The following is a 19,751-nucleotide window of genomic DNA, read 5'->3' as shown; positions in this document are numbered from 1 at the left end:
AGAGACATATTCTGGGCAACGTAAACCAGTTACGAGAAAGAGTAATAAACCATGGACAATAGGGGCAGAATGCAGGCAAGGGAGGAGGAGGGGGAATGGTGTGCTTTTACAATCAATAGCATTGCAGGCAGGAGTAGTGTTGCTGAAACGAGTAAGTGGCATGATAGCATTATAAATTGACATATAACACAACACTTTAGTCACACACGTTCATGCAACTTGCATAAAAAAATAAAGTAATCGGGATTGTGTAACGGAGACTGTTCCAGGTGGCTCCGCCACGTTTTGCAAAGTTTAACGTATGAGTATGAGAGACTCTTATGTATAATGCCTAGATGTTTACAAACCTTTTACACCCTCTCCAGCAGGACACGAGCTCTCTAAAAACCTACAGCGCAGGCCTAGGTAAGAACCAACTGACATATAGTACAGGACGTTCCAAAGACGTCAATTGCGTCCCAGTGCTGGCATTTCCCTCCTTGACTGTTCCTAGCTGCCAACACTCCTTCCCAGGGCCAACTTCTTTCTGTGTTCACCCCATCTCAGCTATGCTATAAAAATAAATGTCCACAATACAACATTTTGACCACAAAAAACAGATCAAGGAAATTGCCTTTTCTGATAGTCTCGTGGATGGGGGGTTGGGGGGGGGCTATTAATTTGCCGAGTTGCAATTTCTCTAAAGGGTGGACTTGGCTACATGGTTTGTCCGGAATCAAACGATTTGTTGCACTCAGATAGAAGGGGATGCCCACTGGGACTGTCCCTGTAGCACCTACTACAGACATCAGTGTCTGACAATGGCCCCCAGCCCAAAGCTAAAGTGGGCATGCCTGGGCCATTACAAAGAAAACAGACTAAAATAGAAAACATACTCAACATACCAAAGAACGCCATACAAAAAAGATATTGGCTTTGTGCTAACGTTTCCGTTCCATCTCTTCTTTATATAGTTCAGTAATGATGCTGATAAATTATTAGGGGCAACCGTGTATTCGTTGCAAAGATTTGCATTTGCGTGAATAGCTTCCGGTTTGTGTACTATTGCCAGACAACATGGCCCTCGATGATTGGCTTCTGTCTTGGAATAGACATTTCAGCAGGCGCTTGTTGCCTGGAATGGACCACGCCTGCAGGGCAGACTCAAACAAGTCTCATCACTGTTGGGGGCTGCTCCGGTCCACCGAGCAGCCCCATACTTGTGTCGGGTAGCACCCGACACCACACACAGAAGTGCGGCGATCACGCCGCTAGATGAAGGGTGGGGGTTCATCCCACCGGCTCCGGGGACACCGGAGCTCCACACATGGGCCGGATGGCAACCGGCTTACCGCGGCCCCGGCTCGGGGGGCACCCAGGCCGGGGTCGCCATCCTGGCCCGACTCACAGGGCCAGGGCGACACACAGGGACGGCGTTGCCCGGCAGGGGCACCGTCCTGGAGCTAGGTCCCATCCTTGGGCCCAGCACACGTGGTGGGGCACCCGCATGGTGCCTCCCAAACACACACACACGCGGAGTCAGTTGGGTCTCGACTGACGAGCCGGAAGCGGCTCGTTTACTTTATTAACTTGGTCACGTGGTTCCCCACTTGACCACTACAACACACTTGGGCGATACCATGCCTCCCTACAGGGGAGACATGTAACACTCCTCCTTTTTCATAACAACGAAACAACAAAAAAACCAACGCCCCAACATAACTACTACCACTACAACCACTCTACTTATCCACCCTTTATTAACCTGGGTGAGTGGTTTTACTATTACTGAATGCCGCCATTGTTGACCGCCCTGGCACCATTTAAAGCATGGCCACAATATGCAGGATCACAGCTTCACATCGCCACTTCAATGGGCCATCTTAAGCAAGTCCAGGGTCTGCAGGGTCCCAGTCTTCATGTAGATGGCTACTGAGTCCATATTAAGCAATTGCAGGTCTGCAGGAGACCAGTCCGACATCATACGTGGGCAGCCACCCATAACAGTTCAGTTCACCACTCAAGGGCCGGCAAAGCCGCACCTGGGAAGGCCCAGGGGCCACCTCGGCCCAGTCCACAGTCCTAGGTGCTGCTGCCCTGGCACCAGGCCGCCCGTTCCACTCCCTCTGGGCACACATTGCTTGCCTGGGCCACACCCCTTTCCTTTGTTTGGCGGTCGTGGGTTCTTCTCTCCGCTCTTCAATCTCCCGACTTGCGAGTGGGGGAGGGGCAGCCACCTCACCCCCGCCGCCTTTGCGGGCCGACCTGATGGGCCTACCTCAGCCGTTTGCCAGACCCCTTGTGCGGCGAGGGGCATCCCCCTCTCATCGCGGCTGGTGCCGCACAGTTCTCTCCCCCTGGGGCCACGGCACCTCCTCATTGCCTTCACGGGCCCAGTCGGATCTGGGCCCGCATCCTCATTTCTTCTTCTTCCGTGCGGCGATGTATGCCGCTCTCTGTGGCCGCGGCCGCCTCCATGGTGGGGAGTGGCAAAGCAACCTCGCTGCGCGGCTCCAGCAGCTCCCACTACGGTTCGGCCACTGTTGTCGGCCGAAATTCAGGCGAGGGGCAGGCAGCTCCCCTGCCCGCTCCTCGTGGCGAGCGCCCCAATGTTCTTGCGGGCCCAGTTGTTATTGGGCCCGCCTCCGTTCTTTTCTTGCGGCCGAGGCTACAGGGGATGCCTGCCCCCAGGCGAGAGGGGGGGGGGGTTCACCCTCCGATGTGCGGCAGACGCCGCACCCCAGATCTCCTCCGCAACGATGGGGGACGCAGCACTATCCTCGCTGCCTCTGCGGGCCCCGTTAGAGTTGGGCCCGCCCTTTTCTTTTTGTTGTGCGCCGCGCACCGCCGGTATTCCTTCCCGCGGCTCACGGGTGGGGGAGGGGCAGCACCTCTGCCAGCATGTTCCCAGCGGGGGAAGAGGCAGCGCCGCGTTCTTCACTGCGGCGCGGGCCGCACACTTCTCCCCCCTCTGTTCCCGTGGCGGGGCACATCGACACACGCAGCCGATACCGTGGACACTCTCTCCCCCGCAGGGGAAACACCTCATCCCTGCTCCTGATGGTGGGGGAAGATCCTCTTCCTCTTTGGCGGGCCCTGTCGGAGATGGGCCTGCATCCCTCCATGCGGCACAGCCGCCGACCTGTTCCGTCTCCCTCGGGGGACGGGGCGGGCAGCTTGCCAGCCTTCTTTTGCGCGGGCCCAGCTGGTGTCGGGCCCGCCATCCTATGTTTGCCGCTCCTCCCCTCCGCTGCCTGCAGGTGGGGGAGGGGCAGCACCTCCTCTGTGGCCGACGCCACAGAAACTTCTCTCCCCCACGGGGATACGGGGGAAAACAGCCTCCGCTCCTCCACACCGCGGGCCCAGATGGAGATGGGCCCGCACCATATCTTCTTCGGGGCACGCGGGGCCCCTCGCCTCATCGCCATTGTTGGGGGCTGCTCCGGTCCACCGGGCAGCCCCATACTTGTGTCGGGTAGCACCCGACACCACACACAGAAGTGCGGCGATCACGCCGCTAGATGAAGGGTGGGGGTTCATCCCACCGGCTCCGTGGACACCGGAGCTCCACACATGGGCCGGATGGCAACCGGCTTATCGCGGCCCCGGCTCTGGGGGCACCCAGGCCGGGGTCGCCATCCTGACCCAACTCACAGGGCCAGGGCGACACACAGGGACGGCGTTGCCCGGCTGGGGCACCGTCTGGACGGTGTTGCCCGGCAGGGGCACCGTCCTGGAGCTGGGCACCATCCTTGGGCCCAGCACACGTGGTGGGGCAGCCGCATGGTGCCTCCCAAACACACACACACGCGGAGTCAGTTGGGTCTCGACTGACGAGCCGGAAGCGGCTCGTTTACTTTATTAACTTGGTCACGTGGTTCCCCACGTGACCACTACAACACACTTGGGCGATACCATGCCTCCCTACAGAGGAGACATGTAACAATCACGACCAACGTTTTCATTCAGTTCAAGTTGCAAAATAACCTGTTCCTTCCTTGAGGGGCAGAGCCACCCCAATTTACACGTGCACTTCAGCATTGAGACCAGGGGCCAGATTACAGAAACGTTGCACTGTATTAGCACTAGGGTAAAGTGTGGCCTATTTTTAAAAACACCGGGACATATTAGGAAACTATTGCACCATGGCAAGTGCAGTTTGGCATGGTATAAGCACCAGGGCAAAAATTGCCATAGTGCAAAAAAGATGCATTTTCAATGCAGCAAAAGTGCATCATTATTGCCCGAGCGCTATTTTTGCCCTGGCGCTTATACCATGCCAAACTGCACTTGCCATGGTGCAATGGTTTTCTAATATGTCCCAGTGTTTTTAAAACTAGGGCAAACTTTGCTCTAGTGCTAAGTAATACCGTGCAATTTCTAGACTCTGCAACTTGTAGCTCTCTCCAATGCATGAAACGATTATGCCCGACTTGGAAGTCCAACCCCATCATGGCCAGCTCTATTGTGAGATCCTCTACTGAGGTGCTGCACTCCCCAGTTGGTGTTTCTGTAATTTTCGTTTGCAATGCATTCCATTTTTGGGGGCACAACTGTCCTGATGTTTAGCATGCTCTCTAGGTCTTCCTGGATTAAGGTGTGCAGCTCATCTAGGGACTCTCTGTTCAGCCAGTACAGGGTGACCAGCTGGTTGTCAGTTAGGGCCTGACCCTGGGTACGTGTGTTTGTCTTACATAGCATGTCTTCCACCTCCTCATCTCTTTGCCCTGTGCTGGCCTTAATGCCTGTGTAGATTAGTGTGCAGCGTGAGCAGCTGCATTTCCCAGGTCTCAATGGCTGATGTCAGCACTGTGTTGGAATGTGTGTTTGGGGATGGCGTGTGCCTCATGTAGCTCTCTTGAGTGGAGTGGGTGCACCTCTGTCTTCATTTGTGGCAACTGCATGGAGGTAACTGCGCTGTGTTTTTGGCAGTATGACCGCCCAATTTTGGCAGTGTGCTCTAGCACCTTGAAGCCTCTCTTGTGCTAGATGGAATTACCAATAGTTATCAGAACAAATAATCAGACAGACTCAAGGAATACGGCAAAGTACTACTTTATTCTTAATTTAATAAAGCAGGGTCATCTGGCAGACATCAGACTGATACTTGCACACTCACACACAAACTTGATTACAAAGGGGTCTTATACCCCAATATGCATCATCTATGACATCATCCTACGTGAAAACCATAAAACGTATTAGTAGGAGGGATTGGATAGGGGCAACATATCTACTTACAGAAGGTATACAGGTTAGTACTTCATTGGCTCTCTCTTATCTATAAGACAATCCTCAAACTACCTCTACATACGTATAATACTGATTACAGCAAACAAACTGGCATCAGATTGGTCTATGCAACATTGTATAGCAGGTTGCCCCATAGACCCACTGATTGTTTGGCAATCCCACCCAACCTTGGACTTTCGACTCGGCTAGGAGCACCTAAGGAAACCGCAACACAGGTGCTTGGATCACATTAGATAAATCCCAACTTTCCCAATTATTCCATCATCTCTCTTCATTTCGTCCATGAGCCAAAGTTTCCCGTCTGTAGTTGACCTTATAGCCTGTTCTCTGTCCTAGGACATTCGAAGGATTGAAAGCATATCACTATCTTCATTCGAGGCTTAATGAATAGGCCTTGTATTCCGATTTTTGGGTCACGTGTGACGAGACCATGAATTTGTCCATTTCAGCCTCTTATTTACTGCTATTTGATTTGATTATACTGGGTGTCATTGCTCCTCTTGGCCTCTAGAGGGTTACTCACTCTACCTTGCATAGACTTTACACACTTTTAATTGTCCAAAACCTGGCTCTTCAAGATGTTTTCTTCTTAATATTTGAGAAATTAGAGAAATATGTCTCATGTCCATGACTCATCTGTCTGCCTCCCTTTGTGCTTTGCAGCTATTCCTTAAAAAAGCTTCCTTGGTCCCAAGCCAACATCGACGGCTCTTATTCTGCACACAAAGCTTTTTTTTACAGCGTCTCCTGACTCTCCAACCCGGATCAGCTTCTGAGGTAGTTGAATTGAATATTTACACACGCCGGTGTCCATTTTGCAATAATGGCCGTCAATCCAACGCTATATATTCCTCTCTAGCAAGCATCTATGCATTTTTTCTACCTTGCACTACTGCTTATTTACACTTATTGGTCAGCCATTTACTTTATCTTCTTTTGCATTCATGATTACTTTATCGTTTCATACATGTTTCTCTTGTTACATCATCACTCTTCAGTATTTTCATATTGTTTCAGCATGGCTTCATAGATCTTCTTAATGACATCACTTTGCCCACGTCAGATTTCACTCAGTGCTCCATGATGTCCAATGGCGTGTGCTGACATCCATCCATAAGGCATCCTTCCACACTTCCAGTGCGAGGGTACATTCAATATGGTTGTCTGAGTGCACATTGTCTCTCATACACTTAATGAGGTATGGGCATAACACATGGGAGGTCATTACGACTTTGGAGGTAGCCATGCTGCTATTTGCGGCATGGCTACTCCCATTGCGGATACTGGGCCGGGTTTCCTGAATGGGGAATTACCAGGCCATTCCGACCTTGGAGGGCCTGGTATTTCCCCATTCAGGGAACCCGGACCCGGTACATCCCCATTCCCATTTGAGCCCCCATAGGGCTCAATGGGAATGGGGAGCATGCTAACAACGGGCTCTTTAATGACGGGCCCGTTGTTAGGATGCGGGCCGCTCTCCGGACCCGCTAACGACGCCTGGTTTTACCAGGCGTCCTTACCGGGTCCCGCGAGCGGACCTCGTAATTATGCGGTAGGGGTTTAACGGGGCCGGCAGCTCTACCGGCCCCGTTAAACCCCTACCGCCAGGGTCGTAATGACCCCCATGGAGCCCCACATATAGCCCTTCTCCTTCTGTTCCAGTATGATGGCAGTGAGGGAGCAGGACCTAGGGAAAATGTGTCAACCTGCTCCTCTACAGCGGTATTACCGTCATATCTCAACTTGTGATACAATGGTAATACGGCTTTTGTGATTCTACACGGGAAAGAGGTGTGCACATATCAGTTGCGGGAATAGCCACTAAAGGAGGAGGGGAGTCTCATTAACAGCACCACTCCACCTGTGTATAAGTGCTGTATAAATAAACAATAAATAAATAAAATAATTGTAGGTGCCATACCTGAGAAGGGCCTAAACAATTGAATTATAAGTAGATAGAATAAAAACGATAAAGATAGGTTGCAGGTAAGTATGCAGGGATCAACATTAGAACGAGGTACTGTAAACAGGCCTCAAAGCATCCCACTTCAGTAGAAAATAACTTGCACGTTTTAATTTAACGTAGCAGCCACTGGGGCTGAGAGCACATTGTAAAACTACACGTTCCTAGTGTTGAGTGAGAGGAAAGGAATGAACAGCTTATGATACTTTCGAGGTCACAGAGCCAAGCTCACGAGGGGTAGGGGAAGGGCAGTGACGATAACCTCTTTTAATAATTGAGCATATTAGTTATGAAGCTTGGCTCTTGGCAGTTTCAAAGTGCCCATGACGGTTTCAAATTACCCTTCAATACAACTCAACCTCGGAAGCAGTTTGAGGTGTTCTTAACATCAAAACAGCAACTTGTCTTTGGTTCAAGGCTCTGCCAGTGTCATGATCGGTAGTATTCCTGTGAGAAGCAGATGGGGATGATTGGCGGCAGATGAATAAAGATCTGCTGGTCATCCCAAAAGTTTAGATACATTGGCTTCATGATGTGGGAATTGGGGGTTGGACTGTGACATCACAATGTGTGTCTAGGGTGGTGTGGTAAGATTTTCGGGACCCAATCATCACAGGCTAATGTATGTCCCGATATAGAGGAATTATGTGTTCGCCCAATGATCTAAGTTCAACGGATGGGCCAACCGTGTCATGCTTTCATAGTAATTAGTTTAGATGATTATGAAAGTTCTGGACCTAGGGGCATTTGCTGGAGAGCACCTTTTCATGCAGTTCTAATCCACCTTCTGTTTGAAAATTGCTGTCCCAGCTGTGTCTGGAGCCCTGAATCAAACCGCCTTACTTCTTGCCTGGTGTACACTCCTTTTTGGATTACTTTTGGATTTTTTATTGGTGAGTTCAAAGGCAACCTGCAGTATATTTTTGGTGGCCCATACAGGTATACTCAAGCTTTCCCGACCAGATGCAGGAATTCCAGCTGTGCCTCCGGAGGGGCGTGGGATGGCGTTTCCAGACCAATACTCAGAGCTCAACACAGAGGAAGCATCGCAGATGCTGAGTTCGCAAAGGTCCGCGCTAGTCTAAATACCCCCTTCCGCCCTGAAGTGGTGCTGGCCTTTAAAGGGAAACTCAGAAGTCAAGGGGACTTGACGATTTCCAAATAAGGATATGTGAGTGTACCCGTAAATGAACGCACTGGGGGAGGGATCATTTTTATGTTGTATAGGACGCGCCCTCAATAGGCGGAGGGCAATTGGCTGTAGTAGTCTTAGAATTTAGGTCCATTTATCCGATAGGGAGTAAGTGTGCGGTGGAACACCTGCGTTAGAGCAGAGGGTTGCATAGTAAGTGGCAGACTTTGCTAGACGAGAGTTGCGCATAGTACAGGCAGCAGGTATAGTTGCCTCATTTTTTATATATTATTTTGGGGGGTTTAAGGGGAGAAAAAAAGGAGAAGCATATGTGCTAGTGTTTGTTGTGAGCTGTAGCAGTTTATTGTGACAAGATGGAAGTTGTAGCAGTTTTTTGTTTATTGTGGCTGTGGAAGATACGGAAGGGCCAGAGCCAAACTGACATGTAAATATCGGAAGAGCTGTGTAGCACGTTCAGGGGGCGCGGTCGGTCGAAGGGAGGAGCAACCGTACCCTCGGCGTACTAACATAGGGCATTATTTGTATGGTGGCAGGCCTGTGGAGAGGGCCATTTGTGTACTAATTAAAACTAATGAGAAAGGCCTGTGGAGAGGGCCGTTGCATGTAAGAGTGGAACGAGAGGTGTGAGAGGGCTGGGCCTGTGGAGAATGAGTTAAGCAGTAAATATAAGATTGAGTGAGTGGGAGTATAAATGTATATGGTGCCGCAGGCATCAGGCATCAGGGCGCCAACATAAAGACAAAGGACGACATGGATGAAATGGGACAACACGAACAAAGAAAAGGAGAGAAAAGAAAAGAAGAAAAAAACAGCACTGTCTCAAAAGGTTCACTTGAATAGGAAGGTCTTCAAAGCTCGGTGGCACATTAAGCTGTTTCTATCAAGTCTCAGAGCGGTTGGAAGAGTGGCCCATAGCTTAGCGGCTCTAGTGGAAAAAGATGTACCCAATCCTTTGCTCTGCTTGTATGCTACACAGTTAATCTGCCTCTGGTTTCCTAAACAGAGGGGTCTGCTGGAACATACGGGTATACCAGTGACTTTAGACAGAAAGGAGCATCTCCAACGAGGCAACGGTGTACTAATGTGCCGGCTTTGAAATCAATCCGATCTTTCACCACCAGCCAGTGAAGATCTCTTCTTCCGGCCGAGATGTGCTCACCTCTTGGAATCTTTTTGATAATGTGCACAGCATTGTTTTGAATGGTCTGACATTTTTCCCAGCAGGCATTGTTAGCTCCTATCAGAAGCGCGTTGCCAGAAGTCCAGCCTCGATAGTATAGTGGCTGGAGCAATGGTGGTGCAGTTCTTTTCAGTGATCAGGGGCCTGATGTGTGTAAGCAGGCGTAGATGGTACTGGCAGCTCTTACTAATCTGATTCTGCGCCCAAAGAGGATTCCAGAGTTTTTACTTTGCTGAGCACCTGGATTGTGCTGCTCTTAATTTTGAAAGGCAGCAAAATCCGTACTCAGCTTGGCGCGAGCTTGCCTTGACCCGAAAAGGAGTAGTTTGGTCTTGCTGCCGTCTAGGCACATCCAATTTATGGTCATCCAGGCTTCAATTGGATCATAGGCATATGAGATGTTAACGGCAAATGTCCTCAGCAAAATTACCACTCAGCTCTAGGGACAGCTGTGTATCCACAAATGCCAGGAATGCCTTTCAAGAGACAAACAAGAAAAAGGGAGTAAAAAATATTTAACAGACAACAAAGAAAGCAAACAGCAGCAACTAGATACAATGTTTCAGGAAGCGGAAAAGCAATGGAAAGGGAAATAAAAAAGAAAGGAAAGGAACAAGCAAAAAGGGAAGATAAGACGCATAACATTTAGAAAAGCGAAAATGGCAGTAGTGAAGAGGCCACTGTGAGAAACCTGAGGGTATTCTCCCAGTAAGACAACAAGACACCCTTATGCAGGTCGCCAGGATACGCCCATCGATGTTGGTTCCAGTTCCTGGGGGTGGACCAGTGGGGGCAACTCCCTGGGTAGGGGGACCAGGGGTTATGCTAGGGGAAATACCCAAGGTGAGACACGGAAGAAGAGGACGAAATACCTGCGCGTTTCTTTGGTTATTCAATTTCTATCTCCCTTCCACCCAATGAAGATCCCTTAATAAAGTCCTATCAACCCTACACCTCTGATAAACCAACTAGAAGTCCAAACCCTGTAGCATCTCAAAGCTGGATCTCCCAGAATCCCAGTTTCCCTGTTCCCTACCTGCATACCCCCGCCATTCTTCTCCATGCCCCTCTAGTCAATATTTCCAGCGCGTCCCATTTGAGCAGAAGAAACACTGCTGGTCCCACAACTCCCCTTGTTTAGTTTGTGAACCCTATTAATCCCATCCCTTTGATTGACATCTTCCAAACACCCAATCTGCTCAGACAAAATACTACCATTCCCATAATCCCCTATATTCTGTCCTCCGTCTCAGTTATTCTCGTCCATTTCACAAACCCTACCCATTCCGCTCTTCTCAGTATACCAATCAAACCCCATCCTATCCCGTAGGGCATTCAGACATGAATACTGTTTTACAGACTTTTAATGTTAAGCCTGTGTACCTAACGGGTCCCAACCCGAGGGTCAGGCAAAGTCAGGCAATTAACTTGAATCATACACATCTGACGGCCCTTCCTTTTCTCCACAGGGATAAAAGGCGGAGCAGAAGATTGCACTTTGAGCAAAGTGAAGGCTAGTACAGCAGCCAGCATGACAAGACGGATACCAAGCAGCAGTTCAAACGAAGGAGAAAGAGGACGGGAAGCGAGAGGGTGGAGAGGAGAGAAGTGACCTTGCCCTTTTCATCCCAGGCCCGCAGAACCTTCGTAGTGGAGAATCTAAGACTGCGAACAAAAGCACAAGTGTGCTGCAACGTATGTGAATGGTACACGATGCAAGCCTATGATGAAAATGTGGAGCAGACGAGACTCCCGCACCTGTGGTACTGGCCTTGACTCCTAAGAAGCCAGAACCCAAAAGCCAAGTGGGTCATCACAGCCGGTGAGTCGAGGGGAGAATCGATAAGCAACGGGCTGCGTTGAGTGAGAATCACAAAGTGGCAACTAAGGCTAATGAACTTTAAAAGGAACTGTTAGAAATGTGAGGGGGAGACCAGCTGGAGAGGAAAGCGGCACCACGTGGGTACTAACTTGAGACACTCTGGTTGAGCCCCATATTGAAAAACTACAGAAACCAGAAGGCCATAGAAAGGCCGCCAAAGGAATGCAAAGTGGTCATACGTGAGGGTTGAGCAAAAACCCTGTAGATTCAAAAGACTTTGATTCGTAAATTGGCATGAAAGCAAGGGAAGTGAATCCCAAAACCTTTGAACTGTAGAAAGGTGAACATTAAATGTAAGGAGGGGTCAGCCCAGAAGAGGAGGACCCAGGGGTGAGCCACTATCACCCTGCTCGAGAGCCATACTAAATCCGTTGAAGGAAGGCTAAGAATTGAGAGGGGTTGGAGCCCGGCAGAGGGAATCCAAGGGTGAAAAGTCAAAAGAGAAGTTAAAAAAGATAGCAAGAGTGAACCCAAAAGAGGGATGCCAGAGATGGAGCTTTCACTCAAGTACTAGCAGTCAAGAGAGGCTTGAGCCTGGCAGAGGGAGATCCAGGGCTGAAATCATCACCCGAGTACTGACACAGGCAAGAGCGGTCTGAGCCCGGCTGAGGGAGATCCAAGGGCGAAGCTTTCATCAGAACTTTATGTGGAAAACGATATCCGGAGGGTCAGCCCAAAAGCATGGGACCAAGGGGTGAAATCAGCAACCTATTTTGACTTTGGAATACAATTGAGAAGGGTCAGCCCAAAAGAGGGTGACCCAGGGTGAAGTCGTCACCCTGTCAGAATTGTGAAAAATGGTATGTGAAGGGTCAGCCCAGAAGAGGTGGACCTAGGGATGAGACCATCACACACATTAAACTTTGGAACAAACTTTCATTTGTTAAAGGAACTTTTGTTTTGTTGTTTAAACACATCAGGACCCGAAGGCAAGAGACTTTCAGAAGAAATGAGACTTGGCCAGCGACAGTCCTGAGAACTGCCATTTGGAACTGTTGTCTCGTGCTGCAGAAGCCCAAGATCATTCTGTGCTACAAGCTCCAAGCTCCAACCATACACCACGTTTAAAACGTGGGAAAGGGCGACCCAGGCTACCGCCTCCTGATTTATCATTTGAGAACACTTTTTTCTTTACTTGAGAACTTAACCCCACACCCTTTGTATTTAGTGAAAGTAATTGGTCATAAGTTTTCTTAGTATGGGCCTTTTTGTTTGACACAACACCACTAGGACTGCCTTATTTTCATTTAATGCTCGACACCTGTCACCATCTTAGATTTAGGTGTAGATTAGGCATTTTGCCAACCCGCATACAAACTTTCATTTGTGCTATAAACACCCTTGAACTGTGATCACTTGTGTCTGTCATACTTGTCACCATGAATTTCTCACACCACAGGGAGGGGGCAAACGCAGAGTGCGTACCCAGATGTCCCTTCTTCAGGAGGCAAAAGGTAAGGTACAATACGTACCCTGGCAGACCATGGATAAAGACAATCTGGTGTTCAGTTTACCATCACTAATGGCAGGGGCCATCAAGTGGATATACATATTTGAGAAGGAGATGGCAGGGATACCGCTAGCGATAGGGGATATCAAGAGCTTGCTGGCAGTATTGGTAGGGGAGTGAAGCAACACGATTTGGCAGGATATGCAGGGTGAAATTGAGCTCTAATATACATGATAGGGCACCTTTTAATAATTAGCAAACATGTCTGGAAGGCTCTAAGAGAGCTGTATCCAGATATGTCAGATATGGCCTCAATATTGGCACAAACAATGAAGCCAGAAGAGGGCCTGGCAGAATACATATGATCTATTCAAGAGATGTGGACCCAGGAGAATAAACAATCATGGGATGACAAAATACCTCTATTCTATCACATATTAGTGAGAGGACTCCCCGCAGACATACAGGCTTCCCTACAAAAGGTGGTCGGGATAGAGGCAAAAGGATGGCCTGAAATACAAGCAACTATTGTACATTGTTTCAAAAGGAAGCAGGAAAAGCATAAAGAGGCAGTAGACAACGCAGTGAAAGCAGAAAATAAACTAGTGCAGAAATAATTGGCAAAAAAAAGCATGAAGGGGCAGTACTCACATAACCAGTCAGTGTTCCGCCCGCCCTACAAGGGGGGGCTTCCAGTCACTACAGTAGCACAACAAGGGGATAAGCACAGGCACCATGAAACCCACACACAAAGAGGTATTTTTGTACAGGGTCCAGATACTGCTACGGTGGGTCCCGGGAATACAAGGGAAGGTCTTTTGACTGTCAAATGAATTTATATTCAGACCACAACGCCCCTCGGCTATCACACTGCTATACCTGGAAGAAGTGGTAGTGAGAAAAGACATGATTATATTGGTTGCCACAGTTGATGATAGCATGGAGTGGTTATCAATATGGTGCATAGACCCCACATTAACATTGACGCGAGTAACAGACAAGGAGTTGTTTGCTACAAAAGTTGAGGAGGAGGGAGAAGTGTTTTTTTGCATACCATGTGCAGTTCAGATAAAGGAAAGAGCAATACCAATGATGACACAAATAGCAAGAAAAGAGAGAAAGTACATGCAGGAAGATTTGGTGAAAGCACCCAAGAATGTATGGACCACAGGACCCCACGATGTGGGAATACTGAAAGGGGCAGGGTCAGCGCACATAAAAGTGAAAGAGGGAGCACTACTACCACGAGTGAAGCAATACTCCCTCTCACAAGAAGCAGACAAGGGCATATATGAGACACTGCATGCCCTATGGCAGCAAAGTATCATACAGGAGTCCACACCACCATGCAAAACGGTCATGTATCCGATTAAAAAATCAAAGGGAGGGGCATGCCATTTCATACAGAAATAACATCCTCATAACCACGTGATCGAAGCAGAATTTCCACCGTTTCCAAATTTAGTGACGATTTTCTGCAGCGTCCCAGCAGAGGCACACTACTTCACGGTAGTGGATTTGGAGAATGCTTTCTTCTCAATTGCCTTGCATCGAGACTCAAGGTATCTTACTGTGTTTACGTATCGCGGGACCAGATTTGCACACACAAGAATGCCTCAACTATATACCAGCATATTCAACAGAGTAATACAAATGGATTTGAGTCATTTGTAGGTAGCAAGTACAATAATACAATATGTGGACAAGCTTCTAGAATACAGCACAACAGAAGATTAATGCCGGCAGAATTGGGATACAAAGTGGACAGAGAAAAATTGTAATATTGTCAAACAGAAGTGGTTTACTTCGGGCAGATTGTATCAGCTGATAGGAGAAGAATAACACCAGAAGGGGTTGAAGCAATACATAAAATACCCCAAGCAGAGACAGTGAAAGAAATGCAACGGTTTCTGGGCCTATGCAACTATTGCAGTGCATAGGTTTTTGATTTCTCCACATACACCAGACCAGTACTTCAGGCACTCAAGGAAGCTCAGAAAAACAAAAGAAAGATAAAATGGACAGCTGAAATGAATGAGAATTTTGTTGAACTCAAAAATGAACTGACACATGCACCTGTATTAGCAACACCTAATTACAACCAGAAGTTTCATTTGTTTTCTCACTCGGACAGTAAGGTAATGACTGCCGTACTGACAAAAAAGAAGGGGCAGGGACACAAGACTTGGCATATTACAGTGGGACATTAGATACAGTAATGCAGGACACTTCCCTTGTGAGCAGGCACTTGCTGCCGCTACATTTCCAATTGAAAAAGCATTGAAAATAATAATGGGATGTCCAGTGGTATTGTATGTGGAGCATGGATTGTAGCATTAGTGAAAGCAGCAAAAGAACAAGCTGAACTACCTGAAGGGTTTAAAGTGACACCATTGATACAGATAATCGAATTACAGGCAGAAGCACCAGAGGGTGAAAAAGAGGCGTGGAAGAAAACGGGGTGCTCCCTGTCACCAAAATATGTGCTGTGGCAACAGGACAGCACCGGCAAGGTGGTAATGCCAAAGTAGTTATTGAACGTGCCTCTGGAACAACTTCACTACCCTGCCCACATATCGAAAGAGCATGTGGGTGCAGGTATAAATGAGTATTGGTTTTTGTCAAATTTAACTGAATATGTGCCTGAATTTGTAAATGATTGTATGATATGTCAGAAGTACGCAACTGGGCACACTTTAAAAGTAGTGCATGGGAGTTTGCTGCATCCGGGGGGGGGGCCCTTCCGGCACTTGCATAATGTGAAAACGGACACACCACAACAAGCATATACCTGTAAGAGGTACATCTGTCTTGCATATCGTCATAGTCAATATGCAAGGGCCCTTCTGGCACTTGCATATTCACTATGACGAAAATGCAAGACAGATATACCTCTTATAGGTATATGCTTGTTGTGGTGTGTCCGTTTTTCAAGGAGGCTTGAGTCTGGTCCCAGTGCCCGTAATGATGCCTGCTCAGAGGCTAAGTTCCTAATAAAGGAGGTGTTTCCAAGATGGGAAATCTCAGATGAAATTTGCTCCGACAATGGTCAGCATTTTGAAAATGATTTGATTGGGGAGATAACTGCACTCTTAGGAATCAGACACAAACTATGTACCATTTACCAGCCTCAGGCCAAAGGTGTGGCTGAACGAATTAATAACTTAATAAAAATGCAGCTTAGTAAAACTAACCTCTACGCTTGGCAAGCCCTGGCTTTATTGCTTGCCTCTGGCTCTATTTGCTTTGCACAATACGCCTGGAGGAGCTCATCATCTCACTCCACATGAAATTGTTACTAGTCAGAGAACGCATGCACCTATATCTCCAGCACGTACAATTTTGTACACCAATTCCTCTGCTAGCATCTTGGGAGAGGAGTTCCATGTATACATCACTGGACTTACCAAGCCTCTTAAATACATATCCCAACAGAGCAACACAAGGACACAAACTGGGTAAAGAGATGATCCAATAAGTGACTTTCTACAAGGAGCACTTCTATACCCTGGTGATAAGGTGCTCATCAAAAATCACATTCAGAAGTGGAAGGAATAACGCTTCACTGGGCCACACATCATGACTTATGCCACACCAATGGCAGTCAATGTCGTCGGACGCTGAGGATGGGTTCACATCAGCGACGTGCGCATGGCTAAGAGCACCTGCTCCCCCGGTGAAGAGGGGCAAAGCGCAACATGATGGGAAGTATAACACAACTTTCATTAACTTTCTTTTCAGCTATAAGACTTTATAGAAGGCCAACAAATGGAGAAGGAGGGGGGATTTTTCAGGACAATGTTTTTATAGACAAACAATGAAAGATGTGTGCATTTTGGATGATTTTAATGATAGGGTTGAATAGTATATGACTAATATGATTATTGTGTTCTTTATTTAACAAAATTAATGTTGTACCCTTAGAAAATAATTTAAAGAAAAACAAAAGAAGTGTTTTAAAAGAAGAAGTTTGATCTGAAAAAGGGCAGGACCTAACATCTGGGAATGTGTGGTATGATGAAATGTTACGGTTGGAAAGAGAAAGAGCAAACGGATCGAATAAAGAGCTGGTGATTCGACAGGCAGACAAAGGGGGAGCATTAGTGTTAATGGACAGACAGAATTACATTGAAGAATGCCAGAGATTGTTGTCTGACGGTGAAAGTTGCAAGAAGATTGGACAAGACCCCAGTAGCAGGTTGTTGAAATTTATCAAAACTAAGGTGGAAAAGGCAGTGGAGATGCATCTGATTAGTAAACAGGAAGGCGAGTATCTAATTAGAGAGAATGCTAGAGTTCCCACATTCTATATCTTGCCTAAAATCCACAAAAGCCACACTAGACCAGCAGACAGGCCTATAGTTTCAGGGGTTAACTACATACTTGAACATCTTTCTAAGTATGTAGATTATTGCCCGAGACCATTTATAGCAGAAACTAGATCTTTTGTGCAAGACACACAGGATGCCATCATTACAATAGATGGACTAGATTTTTCTATTTAACATAATCTTCTTATTTGTTTGGACATACAGTCATTGTACACAAATACAACCCAGTGGGCTTCTCTTGAAGTGGTTGAGGAAACATTGCTCAGACAACAAGATTACCATCCTGTGAGTAAGGCCTTCATTCTATGGTGCACAAAATTGGCCCTTACGAATAATGGTTTTAAATGTATGGGATAATTTTAAGTCAAGGTGGAAGGTACGGCGAAGGGTGCAGCAATGGCTCCTAACCTTGCTAACCTATATGTAGACATGTTCAAACAAACTGTAGTCCATTTAGATCTTAATCCCTTAAAAAAGCAACTCACTAAATGGTTTAGATACATTGATGATGTTTTTTTTTTCTTATGGACACGGAACCAACAAGAAACTAGTAACTTTCTACTCTGGCTTAGCGACCAGAACAAATATTTAAAATGTACGGCCTATATGAGTGACAGTGAAGTCAATTATTTGGATGTAACAATTTATCATGATCGGGGGCATCTTCTGTTGAGGCCCTGCACCAAGACAACTGATAAAAATGTATTATTAAATTATGGGAGTCACCACGCTCGCCATGTTAGAGACAATTTGCCCTTTGGACAGTTGGTGCGCCTTAAACGCAATAGTAATACTAGTGAGTCCTATGAAGAAGGAGCCAACACACTTATTAACAAACTAGTGAGTAGTCACTACCCACACAAACTGGTGAAACGCTCAGCCAAATGTGCCTTTCTTAATAACAGAGAAGCACTTTTGGAACCAAAAAGTAGGCACAGTAAAACTAAGAAAAGGAGCCCATTCGTTTTTAGTATTATTTATAGTAGCCTGTCGTATAAAATTTAAGGGATCATTAACAGAAATTGGAAAAAGGTGATGATGAAAAATATGCATATCCCTCTGGTGGCTTTTAAGAAAAGCACCAATATCCAGAACATCATCATGAGGAATGACATCGGAACAGGAAGGAATGAATCCCAACAAGGGACCCTGTGGGGGCTCCCGCAGGTTGTAGGACACAATCCATGCGGCAACTGTGTTATGTGTCCCCAACCCAAAGGGAATGTATCTATAGATATGGGTTTGACAAATTAGTGGGGGCTTAAAGAACACACAAACAGCAATACAAAAAACGTTGTGTATATGATTACTTGTCCCTGTCAATTACTCTACATTGCAAAAAACCAATCATAAGTGCAAAACTAGAATGATGGAACACAGGAGCTGCATATGAAATAAAGTTGAATTGGCTCCACTAGTCAAACATATAGGAAAAGGCCATACATTTACAGATTTTGAATGGACTATTCTTAAGAGAGTCAGGGGAAATTCTCTGGAGGTCACCAACAAAAAATGATTACATTTGGAACAAAAACTCATATTTATGACAAACCGTCACAGTAGGGGCTTAAATGAGAATGTTGAATGGCACAATGTGACCTGAACAATGACAGTGGACCTATGAGGGGCAAGCAACTTACGATGGGCAGTGGACTTCTAAGGGACAGGCAACTTACTATGGGCAGTGGGCCTCTAAGGGACAGGCAATTTACGAGGGGCAGTGGACCTCTAAGGGACAGGTGACTTACTATGGACAGTGGATCTATGAGGGGCAGGTGACTTACGAGGGGCAATGGACCTCTAAGGAACAGGTGAATACTAGGGGCAGTGGGCCTCTATGGGACAGGCAATTTACGAGGGGCAATGGACCTCTAAGGGACAGGTGACTTACTATGGACAGTGGATCTATGAGGGGCAGGTGACTTACGAGGTGCAGTGGACCACTAAGGGAGAGGTGACTTACTAGGGACAGTGGATCCATGAGGGGCAGGTGACTTACGAGGGGGCGTGGACCTCTAAGGGAGAGGTGACTTACTAGGGACAGTGGATCTATGAGGGGCAGGTGACTTACAAGGGGCAGTGGACCTCTAAGGGACAGGCAACTTACGAGGGGCAGTGGATCTATGAGGGGCAGGGGACGTACGTGGGGCAGTGGATCTATGAGGGGCAGGTGCCTTACGAGGCGCAGTGGATCTATGTGGGGCAGTGGATCTGTGGGGGGCAGGTGGCTTATGAGGGGCGGTGGATCTATGTGGGGCAGGTGACTTATGAGGGGCAGTGGATCTATGTGGGGCAGGTGACTTATGAGGGGCAGTGGATCTATGTGGGGCAGTGGATCTATGGGGGACAGGTGGCTTACGAGGGGCAGTGGATCTATGGGGGGCAGGTGGCTTATGAGGGGGCGGTGCATCTATGCGGGGCAGGTGACTTACAAGGGGCAGTGGATCTATGCAGGGCAGGTGGCTTATGAGGGATGGTGGATCTATCCGGTGCAGGTGACTTACGAGGGGCAGTGGATCTATGCAGGGCAGGTGACGTACGAGGGGCGGTGGATCTATGC

The 19,751-nt window shown here is 47.6% G+C and overlaps 1 protein-coding gene across 2 annotated transcripts in view; it reads right to left on the bottom strand.

Annotated features, from left to right (window-relative positions):
* The window catches only part of CIMAP1B (ciliary microtubule associated protein 1B), a 130,412-nt gene that overhangs the window by 97,126 nt on the left and 13,535 nt on the right, over positions 1–19,751 (bottom strand). The window lies entirely within an intron of this gene.

Source organism: Ambystoma mexicanum, chromosome 12 (assembly GCF_040938575.1).
Source record: "Ambystoma mexicanum isolate Mex_15411 chromosome 12, UKY_AmexF1_1, whole genome shotgun sequence".
NCBI lineage: Eukaryota > Metazoa > Chordata > Amphibia > Caudata > Ambystomatidae > Ambystoma > Ambystoma mexicanum.
The sequence above is the reverse complement of the archived record's forward strand: the minus strand, read 5'-3'. Positions and strand labels throughout refer to the sequence as shown.